Here is an 18202-nt window from a genome sequence, read left to right as displayed (position 1 = left end):
TGTACTCCAGCCTGGGCAAAACAAAGCAAGACTCTGTCTCAAAAAAAATAAAAGAAAAGAGGAAATACATATTTAGTCTCTGCTCCATAGTTCCTGACACAAAGCTAAAATCCTTATAACTTCCTGAGTATAAGGTGCTAGCAGCATCTTTTGTTCTAATACGTGCTCTCTGGACCTGGTTCCTGACACAGAGCTCCTAAATTCCTTGCAATTTCCTGCACAGTGGGATTACAGGAGTGTCTACACAGAGCTCTTAAGTGCCCTGGAATTTCCCAGGTGATAGAAGCATCTTTTGTTCTAATGAGGCAAGTCTTGGTGGGCTCCTGGAATCTTCAGAAAAAGAACGGGTCACTAGAAAGACCAAGCCACGATTACATGACTAGACCCTGAAACTTTTAGCCCCATCCACATCCACATCCTCCAGGGAGCAAAGAGAATATGGAGATTGAGTTAACAATTAATCATGCCTACATGATGAAACCTTCATTAAAAAAAAAATCCTTAAACTGGCTGGGCATGGTAGCTAATGCCTGTAATCCCAGCACTTTGGGAGGCTGAAACAGGAGGATCGCTTGAGCCCAGGAATGCAAGAACAGCCTGGGAAACGTACAGAGACCCCATCTCTACCAAAAAAAAAAAAACAAAAAACAAAAAAAAAACCTAAACTAAGGTTTAGACAGCGTCTGAGTTGGTGAATGCATTCATGTGCTGGGGGAGAGAAGCACCTGCACATGGGACTCTTCCAGACCTTGCTTGCCCTGTGTACCTCTTCATCTGGCTGTTTGTTTGTATCCTTTATAATAAACCTGCAAACATAAGTAAAGTGTTACCCTGAGTTTTGTAAGCCCATCCAGCAGGTTATTGAACCTAAGAAGGAAGTTGTGAGAACCCCCAATTTGTAGTCAAGTCAGGCAGAAGTGTAGGGACCCTTGGCACCTAATACTTGCAACTGATGTCTAGAGTGGGAAGGCAATCTTGTGGGTATGAATCTTTAATTTGTGAGACTGTGGTAACTCTAGGTAGTAAGTGTCAAAATCAAATTAAATCGTAATACACCCAGTTGGTGTAAGCAGAGAACTGGAAAGTTGCTTGGTGTGGAAAAGCCACAAATTTGGTGTCAGAGTACTCTGTGGAAAGAAGAAACAATTTTTCATTTACTCTAATACCAAAACCATGTAATTAATTTATCAGTTAATTTTTTTTTTTTGGACACAGAGTTTCACTCTTATTGCCCAGACTGGAGTATAATGGTACGATCTCAGCTCACTGCCATCTCTGCCTTCTGGTTTCAAGCAATTCTCCTGCCTCAGCCTCCCAAGTAGCTGGGATTACAGGCACGCACCACCATGCCTGGCTAATTTTGTATTTTGAGTAGAGGCGGGGTTTCACCATGTTGGCTTACTGGCCAGGCTAGTCTAGAACTCTTGACCTCAGGTGATCCGCATGCCTTTGCCTCCCAAAGTGTTGGAATTACAGGAGTGAGCCACCATGCCCGGGCAACAAAACCATTTAAAAGATATCACAAGAAAAAAACTTTCAACAATATACTAGCGAACTATGATATAGAGTGCCCCTCCAGTGCCTTTCACCCCAGCCTGGGTGACAGAGTGAGACCCTAGCTCTAAAAAAATGAACAAACAAAAACTAACAAACTGATTTCAGCAACTTATGAAAGACATTATATACCATGAACAAATGGGATGGAACAAGGAGAGGATAGCCCCGCCAGAAGGAGCTATTGTTAGATTAGATTGTAGAGGCAGTAGGGGCTTGAAGCAGCCCAACCTCCAGGGAGAAGATAGGGGGCTGGAGAGTGAGTGAGTTTGTTTGTAAACAGGGACCCTCTTTGTTCCCCAGTCTGAAGTGCAGTGGCACAATCATGGCTCATTGCAGCCCCAACCTCCCAAGCTCAAGCAATCCTCCTGCCTCAGCACCCCCAAGTAGCTGGGAGTATAGTCACATGCTACCACACCCGGATAATTTTTGTATTTTTTGTAGAGACAGGGTTCACCATGTTGCCCAGGCTAGTCCTGAACTCCTGGGCTCAAGTGATCCACCCACCTCAGCCTCCCAAAGTGCTGGGATTATAGGCATGAACCACCGTGCCCAGCTGAGAGTGCGTTCTATCACAAGATAAAAACACTAACTAAAAATTGTTACATTGGCTGGGCGTGGTGGCTCACGCCTGTAATCCCAACACTTTGGGAGGCCAAGGCAGGTGGATCCCTTGAGGTCAGGAGCTCCAGACCAGCCTGGCTAACATGGTGAAATCCTGCCTCTACTAAATAAAAATACAAAAATTAGCCTGGCATGGTGGTGCGCATCTGTAATCCCAGCTACACAGAAGGCTGAGGTAGGAGATTGCTTAAACCTGAGAGCAGAGATTTTAGTGAGCCAAGATCACACCACTACACTCCAGCCTCGCCAAAAGAGTGAGACTTCATAAAAAAAAAAAAAAAAAAAAAAAAAAGCAGTTACGTATGGCCAAGTGTGGTGGCCCACACCTATAATCCTATCACTTTGGGAGGCCAAGGCAGGAGGATCATTTGAGGCCAGAAATTCAAGATCAGCCTGAGCAACATGGTGAGACCCCATCTCTAGAAAAATATAACTAAATTATAGCTGGGCAAGGTAACATGTGCCTGCAGTACCTGCTACTTGGCAGGAGGATCGTTTGAGCCCAGGAGCTCAGGGCTGCAGTGAGCCATTTTGCAGCATTGCACTCCAGCCTGGGCAACGAAGCAAGACTTGTTTGAAAGCAAACAAAAAACTGTCATACTGAGTGAGCAGTTTCCTGACTGGTCAACACAGTGATGCCCTGATTCTACCCGGAGAGGGCACAGAAGCCCTGGATGCAGGACCCTCCCAGATCTTACCTTATGTGTCTCTTCATCTGGCTGGTCTTAAGTTGTATCCTTTATAATAAAGCCATAACAGTAAATAAAGCACTTTCTTGAGTTCTGTGAGTCATTTCAGTGAATTACAGAGCCTGAGGTGGGTATGGGAGCTCCTCAAATTTGTAGCCAGTTGGGTAGAAGTGCAGGTGGCATGAGGACCCCACTTGTGGCTGGCATGTGAAATAGGGACAGTCTTGTTGATGACATTCTATCTTGTAAAACGATGAAACCATCCTTCATTAATTAAATGGCATGACACCAGACTTTACTTACAGCTCAAATAATATTACAGGACTACATTAGCACATGGTGTCTAATAGCATATTTAATAGTTGCAGACCTGGGTGCAGTGGCTCATGCCTGTAATCCCAGCACTGTGAGAGGCCGAAGTAGGCGGATCACTTGAGCTCAAAAGTTCCAGCCTGGCCAACACAGTGAGACCCCACCTCTGGAAAAAAAAATATTATCTGAGCATGATGGCATGTGCTTATGGTCCCAGCTACTCAGGAGGCCGAGGTGGAAGGACAGCTTGAACTCAGGTCAAGGCTGCAGTGAACTGTGACTACACCACTATACTGCAGTCTGGGCAAGAGAGCAAGACCTTGTCTCAAAAAAGGCTGGAGAAAAGAGTTGCTCCTCAGATGGAATTCAAGTCAAATTACATTTCTGGTAGACAATTTTTCAAGATCAATCAAGAATCAACTTTCAACCCCCATAAACACGCATATCACTTATGTGTACTTCTCATCTATAATGAATTAAATCCACAGTATGTATTAAACATGTGTTTATTTATATAGAGTGGTTATTTCAATTTATTTGAAACTTCCATTTGTTTCTTTGTGGTGACAAAGGAACAGAAGGGATGTCCAACAAGTATCAAATCTCTGTACCTAGCAGAAAAAAGCAATCTCTAAAATTACAACAAACTTTTTTTGCAAATAAAAATGACAGACTATCTGGGCAGGACACAGGCTCATGCCTGTAGTCGCGATGCTTTGGGAGGCTGAGTTGGGTGGATCATCTGAGTTTAGGAGTTTGAGACTAGCCTGGCCAACATGGTGAAACCCCGTCTCTACTAAACATACAAAACTTAGCTAGGTGTGATGACACACACGTGTAATCCCAGCTACATGGGAAGCTGAAGCAGGAGAATCACTTGAACCCAGGAGACAGAGGTTGCAGTAAGCCAAGATCACACCACCGCACTCCACCTTGGGAGACAGAGCATGACTACATCTCAAAAAAAAGAAAACAAAACAAAAAAAGACAGATTCTCTCATTAAAGAAAACTTTACCTATAAGAGAAAACAACTGAGCACAAATGCTAAGACAGTTATTTTTAATTACCTTAAGTACATAAACAAGGCATTCTAAAAGCATAAATGTTAAATGCATACTTAATATTTATATAGCATATTCATATGTACATAACAACTTAATTCACAAAACAAAAAGAATTGTGAAATACGATATATTGCTATAATGTTTATTCAAGTAAGCTTTTAGAAAGCAATGAAATTAACATAGTGCTTCAAATGGTACTTATATGTAAGTTATTAGAATTCTGATTGTTTAAAACTAGAAAGTCACATCTTTTCCCTATAAACCAACCCTGGGTCTTTTCAGCTGTTTCCCTCCTCAGTAAATGGAATTATTAACTACTCACTCTCCAAGCCAAAAATTGGAAATACTATTACTACACAAAACACTTTGCATCAATCCATTAACCTAGTCCTTATCAATAATACCTGCAACTTCTCTTTCTCAGATCTAGCCTTTTCTCTCACTCCCTGTGGCCACTTCCCCAACTCATATCTCACAATATGACTGTAATATTATAACAACCTCTGGGTAATTTCCCTATCCCCAAACTGCCCACTCCCTTTCCAACACCCCAAAAGGACTGTTTCAGAAATAAGAATTTCAGATCAGCCCTGGTGAAGATCACATAAATCAACTCAGAGAAATTGGGGTGGGGCTCTACAAAAAAAAGGTAAATAGCAGAAATGGAATAACTTTTCCCCATGGTATCTTAGGAAAGATGAATGAAAAACTGGATTTTTAATTATACTCAGAGGATTTGAATAAAAAATAATAAGCTTACAAGAGGTTAAGAAATGAATTGAACAATTACCCAAAGATTCTCCATCGCAGGCACTATTATAAAACCCAGTCTCAACTACAAAGCAACACCCATCTCTTAAAAAAAAATTTTTTTTTTTAATTAACCAGGTGTGGGGAAACAAGTAGTGCTAGCTGCTGAGGCAGGAGGATCACTTGAACCCAGGAGTTTTACATTGCAGTGAACTATGACTACACCACTGCACTGCAGCCTGGGCAATAGAGCAAGACCCTCTCGCTAAATAAAGAAGAAAGAAAAGTTGGGGGAGGACCCAAGATGGGGAGGACCCAGAAGGAAACACCTGAATCATTTAAAAAAAAAAAAAAAAGTTAAATGAGTGAAAAAACAAGGGAGGGGGTTGAAATTGAGTAATGTATATCTTTGCAAGCAATACCCAAAAGAAAAAGGAGTTATACCTGAAAAATATCTAGTAAACAAGGGACAAAAGAAAACCTAAAAATATTTTGAAATATGTGACACATTCATTAAACTAACATTTGAGCATCTACTATATGCTAAATACTAGGCTAGAAATAGAGTGAATAAGAGAAAATGAATTCTTTATGGAACTTATTATTGTCAGTCACTGGCACGTTGCCTTTATTTAATGTGCTACATTTTTACTTTAAAGAAGGGAAAAATACATGCAAAGCATTTGTAACTCAAAATCTAATTTTCTCACATGGTCTTAAGTTCCTCAACCACAAACCTTATCAGAAACCTAATGTATAAAGTTAGGTTACAATTTCCCATACATGCCATATTATCTGAAATTTCTGTGCCTTTTCCCATGCTGTTCCGTGTCTGGAATGCTTTTCCAACTTCTATTCAAACATTCAAATTTCCATAATGCCTATAGTGATGTTATGATTTCCCCTGGCCAAAATTAGGTACTTGCTCATTTATATTCCCAAAGCACCTTGAAATTACTCTAAACAGCAGTTATACTTTGTATTATAACTGCTTGCATAACTATATTCATGTAAACAAGACCACACAAACATGATACAAATATTCTGTCTACAAGAAACAAAATTTAGAATCAAAGACACAAGGAGGTTAAAAGGAAGGAAAGGAACACACCATGCAAAGTAAACAAAAGACAGCTGAAGTGACTATGCTAATACCAGACAAAATAGATTTTAATCTGGGCAAAAATACAGACTTTAAGACAAAATTTGAAGTATTAGAACAAATAGGTAAGAACAGACATTCCTGATTACACATTAAAATTACTGATGCCAGGGTCTCAATCCCCAAGATTCTGATTTCACTGGAGCATTGTTAAGGCCCAGGCATCAGTATTCTTCAGAGAGATTCAAGTGATTCTAATGCACAGCCAGACACAGTTAATGACACATGATTATCATAAGGGCTAAAAACACTGAACTGCAAGGAAAAATAAAACAACAACTTTAATTAGGGTAAATGGAAGTCCTAGCAGTAGGGGAACACACCCTGGAGGCATCTGATGACACAATTCACAAAACTTTTATAGGTACAGAAGATGGAGTCTTATTTCAAAAATACTCAAAAAGAAAACTACTTCACTGAGCCAATGCCATTAAAAAAATTTTTTTAAATAAAAAAATTAGGCTGGGTATGGTGGCTCACACCTATAAACCCAGCACTTTGGGAGACCAAGGTGGGCAGGTCATTTGAGCTCAGGACTTCAAGACCAGCCTGGACAACATGGTGAAACCTCATCTCTACTAAAAACACAAAAATTAGCTGGGCGTGGTGGTGGATGCCTTCAGGCAGCCCTAGCAATTCCAGAGGCTGAGGCAGGAGAATCGCTTGAACCTGAGGTAAAGATTGCAGTAAGATGAGATCATGCCACTGCACTCCAGCCTGGGTGACAGAACAAGACTCTGTCTCAAAAATAAATAATAAATAAATAAGAAGAAAATTATTTCAAAGTGTGAGGAAGACTAGAATTTTCCCAAGCAATAATGAAAAGCTGGTTAGGATTCATGTCCAAATATCAAGCCACTCAACTGTTCCTATGACTTGCAGTTCTTTGGTTTCAACATATTTTAGTATCTCATTCAAATATTATAGCATTTTTAAAATAATGTTCATACTAATAAAATTAAAACTTTTAAAGTAAAAAGAGGTGAGCGGGGAAATAACGCTATATTATCTGACTCGAAGCCTACGTGTTCAGACCACAACCATAGTACTGTGGATCACACTACAATCACTGTAAGATCATACCTGTGGGGACAAAACACTGGTTAAGGGTTGGGCTCCGAAGCCAGACTTACCCAGTTTTAAATGCCCACAGCATTACAAATTTTTTTAATCAAAATTTTCTCCAACTCTTTAACAGTGTGTGACTTCATGCAAATTACTTTACCTCTCTAAATAGTTCCCTTATCTATGAAATGAAAATAATGACACTATAAATAGAGTGACTGTAAGAATTAAATAAGATAATCTTGGTAGAAGACTACCACGGAGTCTGGCTCAACAGTAAGCTCTGATAATTTTAACAGTACTACTACAGGCATTTAACCTATAAAATTATGGTAAAGCATGCATACTACAACGCCCCTTATTTTTGCATTTTTATAATTTATTTTTCTATGAAAGATGAGAATGGAGAAGATAGTTCTAAGGGAACTAAAGGGAAGGTCCAAAATAAGGGAAAACAGGACACTAACGGAATGAGATATAGTTAACATGGTGAATAAAACTAGGTAATGATGGAAAATAGACTATAAAATGAAAAGGCCATGAAGCAAAAAGATAGCAAGGAGAAACCAGTTGACCATAGTCAAAATCATAGGACAAAAAGCCTCTAAAATGAGGAATATTATGGAATGTCTGAATCAGATGCCAGACCAAGTTGGTACTGCTATTTATTGCTTATTTATGGTTCTGATTAACTGGAGGTTGGCAAGACTTTAATGGGAATATAAAGTAAGCTACCGTATACTTCTGATTAGTCAAAGTTTTCCAATATTACAATCTTGCTATATTCCCAAACTCCAAATACCAAAAGCAAGTTAGAATGAATTATTTAGAGTAACTCATTCTATCTCATTTTCTTTTCCTAAAACAGTTTTAACATCTAAACATTGAAGAAGTGGCAATTTTATTTATTTGCAGAGCCAACTGTGAGAATGCCAAAGACAAAAGGAAAACAGTAAATATCAAATTCCCTGAGATGGCCAGCATAACACCTGCCTAAGCTAACCAATTCATAACCAATACTGCACTTCCACTGCAAAACACACTGATGACCAAGGCATTTAATCCCTCTTACTAGTAAGCTATGATCTAGAACATTCTTTCCCAGTCCTGTGTCCTCTAAGTAATCTAAATCTTTTAGGTTCTACCTTTAATAACTTCATCCTTTCCCATCAGAGTACACGGCATTACCATTCATCTTATCCTCACCTCATCAGTCCCCTTGATCCAGACAGGCTTGTATAGCAGTAATGTTACAACAACTCTCAGCCTTACTACCAACTACTAGGTCACATGGTCACATGGCCCCCATCCTGGCATTGCCTTATGACAATTAGACAGAGGTAGCTGTGGCTATTCTTCAATAAAAGAAATTTAGTTCAATGTAATATCATCACCTTCTTAACAAAAAAGCTTTTAAAGACTCACTACTCCTCTTTTAAACCCAAGAAAGAGGAGTAATCAAGACTGAAACAGTTAGTTGTAAAATTAAGAGCAGTATTGAGGAGACTACTGCACCAGTAATATTTTTCATTCACAGGGCATTCTAGGCATTTGGTTTGTATTATACTGGTTCTTTTTTTGCAAAGGGGGGTGGAGTCTCACTCTGTCACCCAGACTGTAGTGCAATGGCACCATCTCAGCTCACTGTAACCTCTGCCTCCCAGGTTAAACAATTCTCGTGCAGCAGCCTCCCGAGTAGCTAGGATTACAGGTGTGCACCACCACATCCAACTAATTCGTATTTTTAGTAGAGACCAGGTTTCATCATATTGGCCAGGCTGGAAATTTGTATTATACTGGTTCTAAATGTATCCTCAAACACAGAGATCATCATCTGATACAGACTTCCATCTTCATACACTGGAATAGGGATCAGCAAAATTTTTTCTGTAAAGGGCCAAACAGATAATAACTTCTTCAGGTTTGGGTTTTTGTTTTTGTTTTTGTTTTTCTGAGACAGGGTCTCGATGTCTGTGTCACCCAGGCTGGAGTGCAGTGGCATGATCAGCCTCAACCTCTAGGGCTCAAGCAGTACTCCCAAAGTGCTTGGATTGCAGGTGTGAGCCACCGTACCCAGCCCAATACTTTAGGTTTTGAACCTGTATGTTCTCTGTGACAACTGCTCAACTCTGCCACCGTTGTGTGAAAGCAGCTATAGACAACAGTATGTAAACAAATGAACATGGCCGTACTAAGCTATCACAGACTAGGCTTTAACTTCAAAGTTTTAGAGCAGAACATGGTCCTATAATAAATTAAGGAAAACTATTAATTCTACAAACATCTACTACATATTTGGTATTACCTACCAATTGCTAGGGATACAATGATAAATAAGAATCCCTGTCCTCAAAGAGTTTACCATCTTGTAGGCTAGACTGTAAGTGCAAAAAGTGTCATGAGTACCATGACGTAAAATCTACAAAGGGTACACGCAGGGTAAGGAGATGGAAGTGTAACCATCTCCTTGGTTAACTTGAAAGACAGAGGGCCGGGCGCGGTGGCTCAAGCCTGTAATCCCAGCACTTTGGGAGGCCGAGGCGGGTGGATCACGAGGTCGAGAGATCGAGACCATTCTGGTCAACATGGTGAAACCCCGTCTCTACTAAAAATACAAGAAACTAGCTGGGCGTGGTGGCACGTGCCTGTAATCCCAGCTACTCAGGAGGCTGAGGCAGGAGAATTGCCTGAGCCCAGGAGGCGGAGGTTGCGGTGAGCCGAGATCGCGCCATTGCACTCCAGCCTGGGCAACAAGAGCGAAATTCCGTCTCAAAAAAAAAAAAAAAAAAAAAAAAACTAGCAATGAGAACAGAAAAGCAAGGTTGAATATAAAAGGGGATAAAGAAATAGACTCAATATGACCTACTATCAAAGTAGAAAGTGTTAGAGGCTAAGGTCTAGGATGCCTCCTTGGTTTTTGATCTGAGTGAGTTGGGTAGATGACAGTAACATTCATTGTAAGAGGTAATTCAAGATTAAGAGTAAATAAATCGGCTGGGCTTGGTGGCTCACACCTGTAATCCCAGCACTTTGCAAGGCCAAGTCAGGTGGATCACTTAAGCCCAGGAATTTGAGACCAGCCTGGGCAACATAATGAAATGCTGCCTCTACTAAAAATACAAAAAAAAATTTAGCTGGGTGTGGTGGCACATGCCTGTGGTCCCAGCAACTTGAGAGGCTGAGATGGGAGGATCACCTGAGTCTGGGAGGTAGAGGGTGCAGTAAGCAGAGAACACACCATGGCACTCCAGCCTGGGTGACAGAGTGAGACCCTGTCTTAAAAAAAAAAAAAAAAAAAAGAGAGTAAACAAATAAAAGCAGCAATTCTAATTTTTCTTTTATAAAGCCTCTTTAGAAATCTAGTTTTAAATAACTTTTTGGTGATTATCAAAGAAATGCACAATTAACATAGAAAATGAAAGGTGAAAAAATATAAGAAAAACCAAAGGGAAAAAACCTATATAATCCTACTATCCAGAAAATAATTAAGATAAACATTTACAAATACTGGGGAAAAATACTTAGAGTCTAAAACAAATAGACTCAGCCGTCACTATGAATGCTTTCTGGAGGAACTCTTGCTTATATGAGCCATATATAGATTATATACGTAATGTTGCTCTTCAAGCAATCCTTGTTCAATTACAGGAGGCTGAAGCCTGTTTTGTCTGCTGGTGGGGCACCTGTGAAGTTCTCCCCTCACGCTCTTCTTTCTTAAAATCAATTTGGGCTGGATGCGGTGGCTCATGCCTGTAATCTCTGCACTTTGGGAGGCCGAGGTGGGCAGATCACTTGAGGTTAGCAGTTTGAGACCAGCGTGGGCAACAGGGCAAAACCCCATCTCTACTAAACAAAAAAATTAGCCAGGCGTTGGTGGCAGGTGCCTGTAATTCCAGCCACTAAGGAGGCTGAGGCAGGAGAATCAATTAATCACTTAAACCCGGGAGGCAGAGGTTGCAGTGAGCACTGCACTCCAGCCTGGATGACAGAGCAAGACTCCATCTCAAAAAGAAAAGAAAAGGCCGGGCGCGGTGGCTCAAGCCTGTAATCCCAGCACTTTGGGAGGCCGAGGCGGGTGGATCACGAGGTCGAGAGATTGAGACCATCCTGGTCAACATGGTGAAACCCCGTCTCTACTAAAAATACAAAAAGTTAGCTGGGTATGGTGGTGCGTGCCTGTAATCCCAGCTACTCAGGAGGCTGAGGCAGGAGAATTGCCTGAACCCAGGAGGCGGAGGTTGCGGTGAGCCGAGATCGTGCCATTGCACTCCAGCCTGGGTAACAAGAGTGAAACTCCGTCTCAAAAAAAAAAAAAAAGAAAAAAAAAAAAGAATAAATCAGATGTAGTTTCTGCTTAGTGTGCCCTCACAGCCCATGTTCTTACATTGAAAAGATCACCTTGATTTTGAACAAATATTCAAAGCATAACTTTTAGTTCTTGTTCATTTGTCCAGCCTCTAAACTGGTATGGTAATTGAACACTGCAAATTCCCCACCATCTCATCCCTGCTTCTTCAGAAATGTTTACCTTTTATTAACAAAAAGGCACAAATTATGAAATAATTTGCTATCAGAATATCTTACACAACTTACCCTGAGAGAAACCAAGTTTATTTGGTATTTGTAAACGAGTATTAAAACTTAATTCTTGGCCAGGCACAGTAGCTCACGCCTGTAATCCCAGCACTTTGGGAGGCCAAAGTGGGTGAATCACCTGAGGTCAGGAGTTTAAGACCAGCCTAAACAATATGGAGAAACCCTGTCTCTACTAAAAATACAAAATTAGCCAGGTATGGTGGCACATGCCTGTAATCCCAGCTACATGGGAGGCTGAGGCAGAAGAATCACTTAAACCCGGGAGGTGGAGGTTGCAGTGAGCCAAGACTGCACCATTACAGTCCAGCCTGGGCAATAAGAGCAAAACTCTAAAACAAACAAACAAACAAAAAAAAAAACTTAATTCTGAGCAAAACATGAAAGCAAAAAGTAGTCTAATAATGATGATGAAATGGGATCAAGTTTGCCATTTATAATTTGTAAAGGGAAACACACAGAGAGAAAGAGAGAAAGAGAGAGAGAGAGAGAGAGAGAGAGAGAGAGAGAGAGAGAGAGAGAAAACAGAGAACTGATACAATTTAACAGATCCTAAACTCACAATAAAAATAAGAAGTGGCAGAGCACAGTGGCTCATGCCTGTAATCCCAGCACTTTGAGAGACCGAGGTGGGTGGATCACCTGAGGCCAGGAGTTCAGGACCAGCCTGGCCAACATGGCAAAACCCTGTCTTTATTAAAAACACAAACATAAGCCAGGCATGGTGGTACATGCCTGTAATCCCTGTTACTTGGGAAGGTGAGAAAGGAGAATCACTTGAACCCAGGAGGCAGAGGTTGCAGTGAACCAACATCACATCACTGCACTCCAGCCTGGGCAAGAGAGTGAGACTGTCTCAAAAAAAAAAAAAAGAAAAAGAAAAAAAGAAGCAAGAAGTTTTGGCCACAAATGGTGGCTCATGCCTGTAATTCCAATACTTTGGGATGCTGAGGTGGGAGTACCACCTGAGGCCAGGAGTTCAAGACCAGCCTGGACAATATAGTAAGACCTCATTCTCCACCAAAAAAAAAAAACTTTAAAAATGAGCTAGTCACGGTGGCATGTGCCTATAGTTCCAACTACTCAGGAAGCTGGGGCAGGAGGATTTCTTGAGCCCAGGAACTCAAAGCCCTAACTCTGGGAAAAAAAAAAGAAAGAAAGAAAATACATTTTTACAAAGTAGGCATTCACCTCAGAAAGCCACTGATAATATTCAAGCAATACCAGTTTAATACTGTTTAAGTCAGTTTCCTCTATTATTGTGGTTCAATTGTTTAGTGACTTGGAAACCCCAAAAATATGTTTCTTTTTAAATTTCAGAGCCTCCCTTCTTCCTAACACACTGGTACATACCTCATACTGAGCACACTGGAGCTAGCAGGCACTGTAGTTTATGGCATACAAATGAAAGATAGCTTAAAATGGAAGCAGCAACCCCTTCAAATGGCTAAAGGTGGTACAACTTCAGACTCGATGATCAGGAAATGGAAGTAGAGGGGAAGTGGAAGAGTAAGGAGAGAATGTCTGCTGTTCTCTCTAGTTTAGGCATCAATTTGCCTGGAGGCACTGCTTGTGCCCAACTGCACAAGAGTGAGCAAAAGTGTTTAAAAGTTAGCTAATATAAACCTAACTTACAGATATAACCATATAAAACTAAACAAATTATAAATCAAAGCCTGAGAGAATATATGTAATTACAAAGTGTACATTATATTTGCTCATGTAATTAAATGTTTTTAGGCCAGGCGCAGTGGCTTAAGCCTGTAATCCCAGCACTTTGGGAGGCCGAGGCGGGTGGATCACGAGGTCGAGACATCAAGACCATCCTGGTCAACATGGTGAAACCCCGTCTCTACTAAAAATACAAAAAACTAGCTGGGCGTGGTGGTGCGTGCCTGTAATCCCAGCTACTCAGGAGGCTGAGGCAGGAGAATTGCCTGAACCCAGGAGGCGGAGGTTGCGGTGAGCCGAGATCGCGCCATTGCACTCCAGCCTGGGTAACAAGAACGAAACTCCGTCTCAAAAAAAAAAAAAAAAAATGTTTTTAAAAGAATGTAGAATATACCCTAATACCTTTTGTGGGTTCTACTCTACAATAACAACAGAAAATAAACAAACAAAAACCAAGCATAATACAGTATATTAAGACCATACACATCAGGTAGAGTAAAATTTTATTAAATCCAGCAAAATATATAACGTCTTCCTTGAATACATGATTCAGTTTAACATATACTTTAGGACTAAATTATTCTTACTTTTTCATATTGCATGTGGTCATACATCTCACCATAAAACTCTCAGATAATTTTAGTCTACAACTGTAGGCTAGAATTTTATTAAGTGGAGTAGACTATTGCTCCACTTGATAAAATCTCAGAAAAAAAATAAGTCTTTTACAAAAAAAAAAAAGAAAAGAAAAAAAAAAAAGAAGTCTTTGAACAATGTCATTAGTTTCAAGCTCAGTCTAGCTACTTCTTACTAGATTAGAAAATTCTTTTAAAAGGCTCATGTTTAATTTTTTTTTTTTTTTTTAGAAATAATACCCACAACATTTACTGTAGCTACATCTGTACATACCAGATGTTCAATATACACATTAAATGAACGAACTCACTAATAAATACTTACTTTATTTTCTTACTGGTGAGGTCTGAATTTAACAAAACATCTAAATTTTAAGGCAAACTTTTTAATCATTAAAAGACTGGCTTATGTTAGCCAGACAAGCTCCCCTGTCTCCATTACCTCCTAGTACCTAGGGCAATGCCAACAACCTCCTTAACTTCATGACATCTCAAAAATAGTAGAGATGAAATTTCTTTCTTTCTTTCCCTCTAATAAGTGCCCCAAAGAATATTTACTTTTTCAAAGGCAGAAGCGTCACAACTAAAAAATTTCAACCTAACCAGGCTCTGATTCCAGCAATACTACTATTAATATATGTATGCCCTATCAGTATCTACCACTATAGATTCAAGCAATCTGTAATACATGCACCTGGTAAAATTTTTTGTTTAAATCAACACATCGTGGTCCCAGTTATAGTAGTTACCTTTCCACTTTATCAAATGCATCTAAAAATGTATTGTCACACACAGATCAGTTACAGTAACAATAAACGAGAACATAGTAACAGTTAACAGTTCCAGTTAAAAAGCCATATGCTTTTATCCTTGATATTTTGACTTCAAGAGTTAAAATTCAAATCATTAAAATTAAATGCAGAAATGAAACAAAAAAAACACTGTTCAACTTAATATCATACAAGTAATTTAGCCAACCATAGTATAAACTGTAAGAATCCTAACACATTATCTGTATTTACCTTAATAAACTTATCAGATATGTAACATCTCAATCAACATCCAGACTGTTTTTAAAGAATAAAATAACCATAATTACTTATGAAATGTGTACTACTGTTGGGCACTGCACAACTTTTCAAACCTTGGAATCAGAGTGGACCCTGCTATCCTCTTTCCAGCTGCATACTAATTTTTGTGTATTTTACCATAGCAACCACTAAAAAACCAGCTTTACAAAGACATGTCATCTATAGAAACGTAGCACAATCTTGAAACCATGAACTATGTAAGGCAGTAGTTCACCTGGCAACCAGCAAATTTCAACCATCACTGTATCCTATTTGAAACTTTAAACTATCAGATGGGAGTTGGCAACAATGCTCTGGGGTGCCTTGGTGCAGTTTGGAAACCATGATCCTGTGGCAAGCTATACAACTTTATGGCTTTGGACTCAGACTCGGGTTGGAAATCAGATTCTACCATTAACAGTATAATCTTGGGCACCTTAATCAATCTATTGAGCCAGAGTTTGTATGCCTGCCAAATAGGAATAATATTATGAACAACTTTAGAGAACACTTGTAAGGAACTAAATCCACGTCTTTTAACTCTTGTCCACCACAACTCTTTCCTAAAAAGACTCAGTTCAAATCTTGTTGGCTGAATCACTATCGTTTTATCAGCTATTTGAAACAGTCTGAAAGTTTGTAATAGTTGATAAAACCATAGTGGTTCAGACAACAAGCCAACTTTGATGATGATATCATGGTTCGTCATCAAAGTTCTGAAAATCTTTTCCCTCCACAGCATTTCACCTGCAGAGACTTCTCATTTGCCAAGTGTTCTGAACCGTGTAACATTAATTAATAATTATTCTAAGATCACCTTATGACAGGATCTATTATTATCAGTCCCCTTAGCAACTCTATACCAACGGTAATGCAGTGGCTGAAATAAATGATCCTTCTTAGCTCAGATTACCTGCCATTTTTACTTAGTGGCCCACTATTCAATTCATCCAACTCTAATATTGTATTCCCCTGATATTAATGTAAACTAAATGCAGTGATCAAAATAACTAAAGAAATGGAGAGGCAAGCAATCTCATATACCACCCAAAATACCATGTCACCCTGGAAAACCTGCGCATTTCAACTTGGTCCAGAGAAATTCCCAAAACAGTTTGCTAGCCATCCTTTCCCCAAATGCCCACAGTTCGTTCTCTGAGAGATACAGACTATCATTTCCTAAGGCATCCTAAAAGCAATTTACTAAGGCATCCTACTTCACAATGACTACTTTCTTAAAAATAAAAAAAGGGGCCAGGCGTGGTGGCTCATGCCTATAATCCCAGCACTCTGGGAGGCCAAAGTGGGTGGATCACCTGAGAGGTTAAGAGATTGAGACCAGCCTGGCAAACACGGTGAAACCCCGACATTACTAAAAATACAAAAACGAGCCGGGTGTGGTGGTGCATGCCTGTAATGCCAGCTACTTAGGAGGCTGGGGCAGGAGAATTGCTTGAACCTGGGAGGTGGAGGTTGCAGTGAGCTGAGATGCCTGGGCAACAGATTGAGACTCCATCTCAAAATAAATAAAAATCTAAAAAAGGAATGAAAATACAATTTGATAATGAAATTACTACACCGAGAGTTTAATTTTTAAAGAAATTCTGAGGGAAGTCTTTATATAATATAATTAGTCACCCTTCTATTTTGTACTATTTTTTAAATTAACCTTTTGTAAGCCACTTTGTTAAGGGTAGAAGGGATGTGGACTGGCAAGAAGAGACTAATAGACCTGTATTAAATTGCTGTATTAATTTGAGTCTTCAGTAGCCATAACATCATACAGATTTTTTATAGGTAATACTCTGAAGAACTTCCTATTTGGAGCTTCCTAGCAATGCAAATAAATTCAGTTAACAGAAACTTCTTCATTTACATAGAGAATAGAAGAGCGACCCTACTTTCTTGGAAAGGAAACAGCTATCTGTCTTGTACAATACCCAGTCCACTTTGGCCAGCTAATATGGACAAAAAAAGAGACCTATTTGGAAAATGTTTCTTCTCCAGCCAAGGGCTGTTTCCAGATAAAGGCAATGCTCAGAGTATAACAAAAAAGCCTTCTCTGAGGAAAGAAGTGTGCCAGAAAAGGAGAGGCAGGGATTGGGAATAAATGGGGGTAAGTATAAGCTCTCAGTGTGAAGGCTGGAGGCAGCAGGCGCAGCGCTGAGATGCTCCAGCAAAAGAACCAGCAGCAGCAGCAGGAAGTTTCAATGGGGCCGGGCAGAGCATGCGCCCTGCACCCGCGCGGTGGCCTTATGTGGAAGGAGCACCACTTGCGAACACCAATAATAGACCAGCGGCACCAGAGAGAAACATGAGCAACAAGCACCTTCTTCAACTGTTTCCCCCTCCGTCAGAGCCCCTCCTCCAGCCTACATACTAACCACCCCACCCTACCCTGCAAACGAGAGGGAGACGACTTCTTCCCCTAAGCCCGGCTGCCAGGATAAAGGGGGAAGGGATTGGAAAAGTGGGGAGATGCTCGTCTATTATTTTGGAGGAGGTGGGGAGACGAAGGATAAAAACTATGGAGGAGGAATTAACCCTCTCCTCTCCAAAGTGGAGCTGAACCGACTTCGACCCCCTACAGAGAATGGAGAAGAATCCCCTCCCGTGGGGGAGGAGCAGACCTCCCCACTCGAAGGAAGGAGTTTTGGGGGTTAAACCAGCCCTCGAAGGGAAGGGAAAAGGGACAAATCTCTCGGGGGAGTTCCCAACAGAGGGAGGGTGAGTTGAGTGTCCGCTGGCCCCCGCCCACCCAGGTGAAGGGAGATAAGGAGGTGTCCGGAGCTGCGGAGCCCAACCTCCCCCGAGACGGTAGGAAAGATTGGTGGGAGGAGGGGAGGGAGTAAGGGTGGAGAGGAGGAGAAAAGCGCAAAGCTGGCCGGAACCTGCGCTCCCCTTCCCCCGCCGCCAAGGGGGAGATGGGGTGGGGGGCCAGCCTCCGCCGCGGAGAAGCAGCCCCGGGCTACCGACCGGCACAATAATCCCTCCCCGCACCCAGCCCACACC

At 40.7% G+C, this 18202-nt stretch overlaps 1 protein-coding gene and 1 pseudogene across 2 annotated transcripts in view; both read right to left on the bottom strand.

Annotated features, from left to right (window-relative positions):
- The window catches only part of RSF1 (remodeling and spacing factor 1), a 161036-nt gene that overhangs the window by 142167 nt on the left and 667 nt on the right, over positions 1-18202 (bottom strand). The gene's annotated exons all lie outside the window — the stretch shown is intronic.
- Positions 1-18202, bottom strand: part of LOC101048987 (10 kDa heat shock protein, mitochondrial pseudogene) — a 46542-nt pseudogene extending 28340 nt beyond the window's left edge.

Source organism: Saimiri boliviensis, chromosome 6, assembly GCF_048565385.1.
Source record: "Saimiri boliviensis isolate mSaiBol1 chromosome 6, mSaiBol1.pri, whole genome shotgun sequence".
Taxonomy (NCBI): Eukaryota; Metazoa; Chordata; class Mammalia; order Primates; family Cebidae; genus Saimiri; species Saimiri boliviensis.
This window is presented reverse-complemented; position numbering and strand designations above follow the sequence as displayed.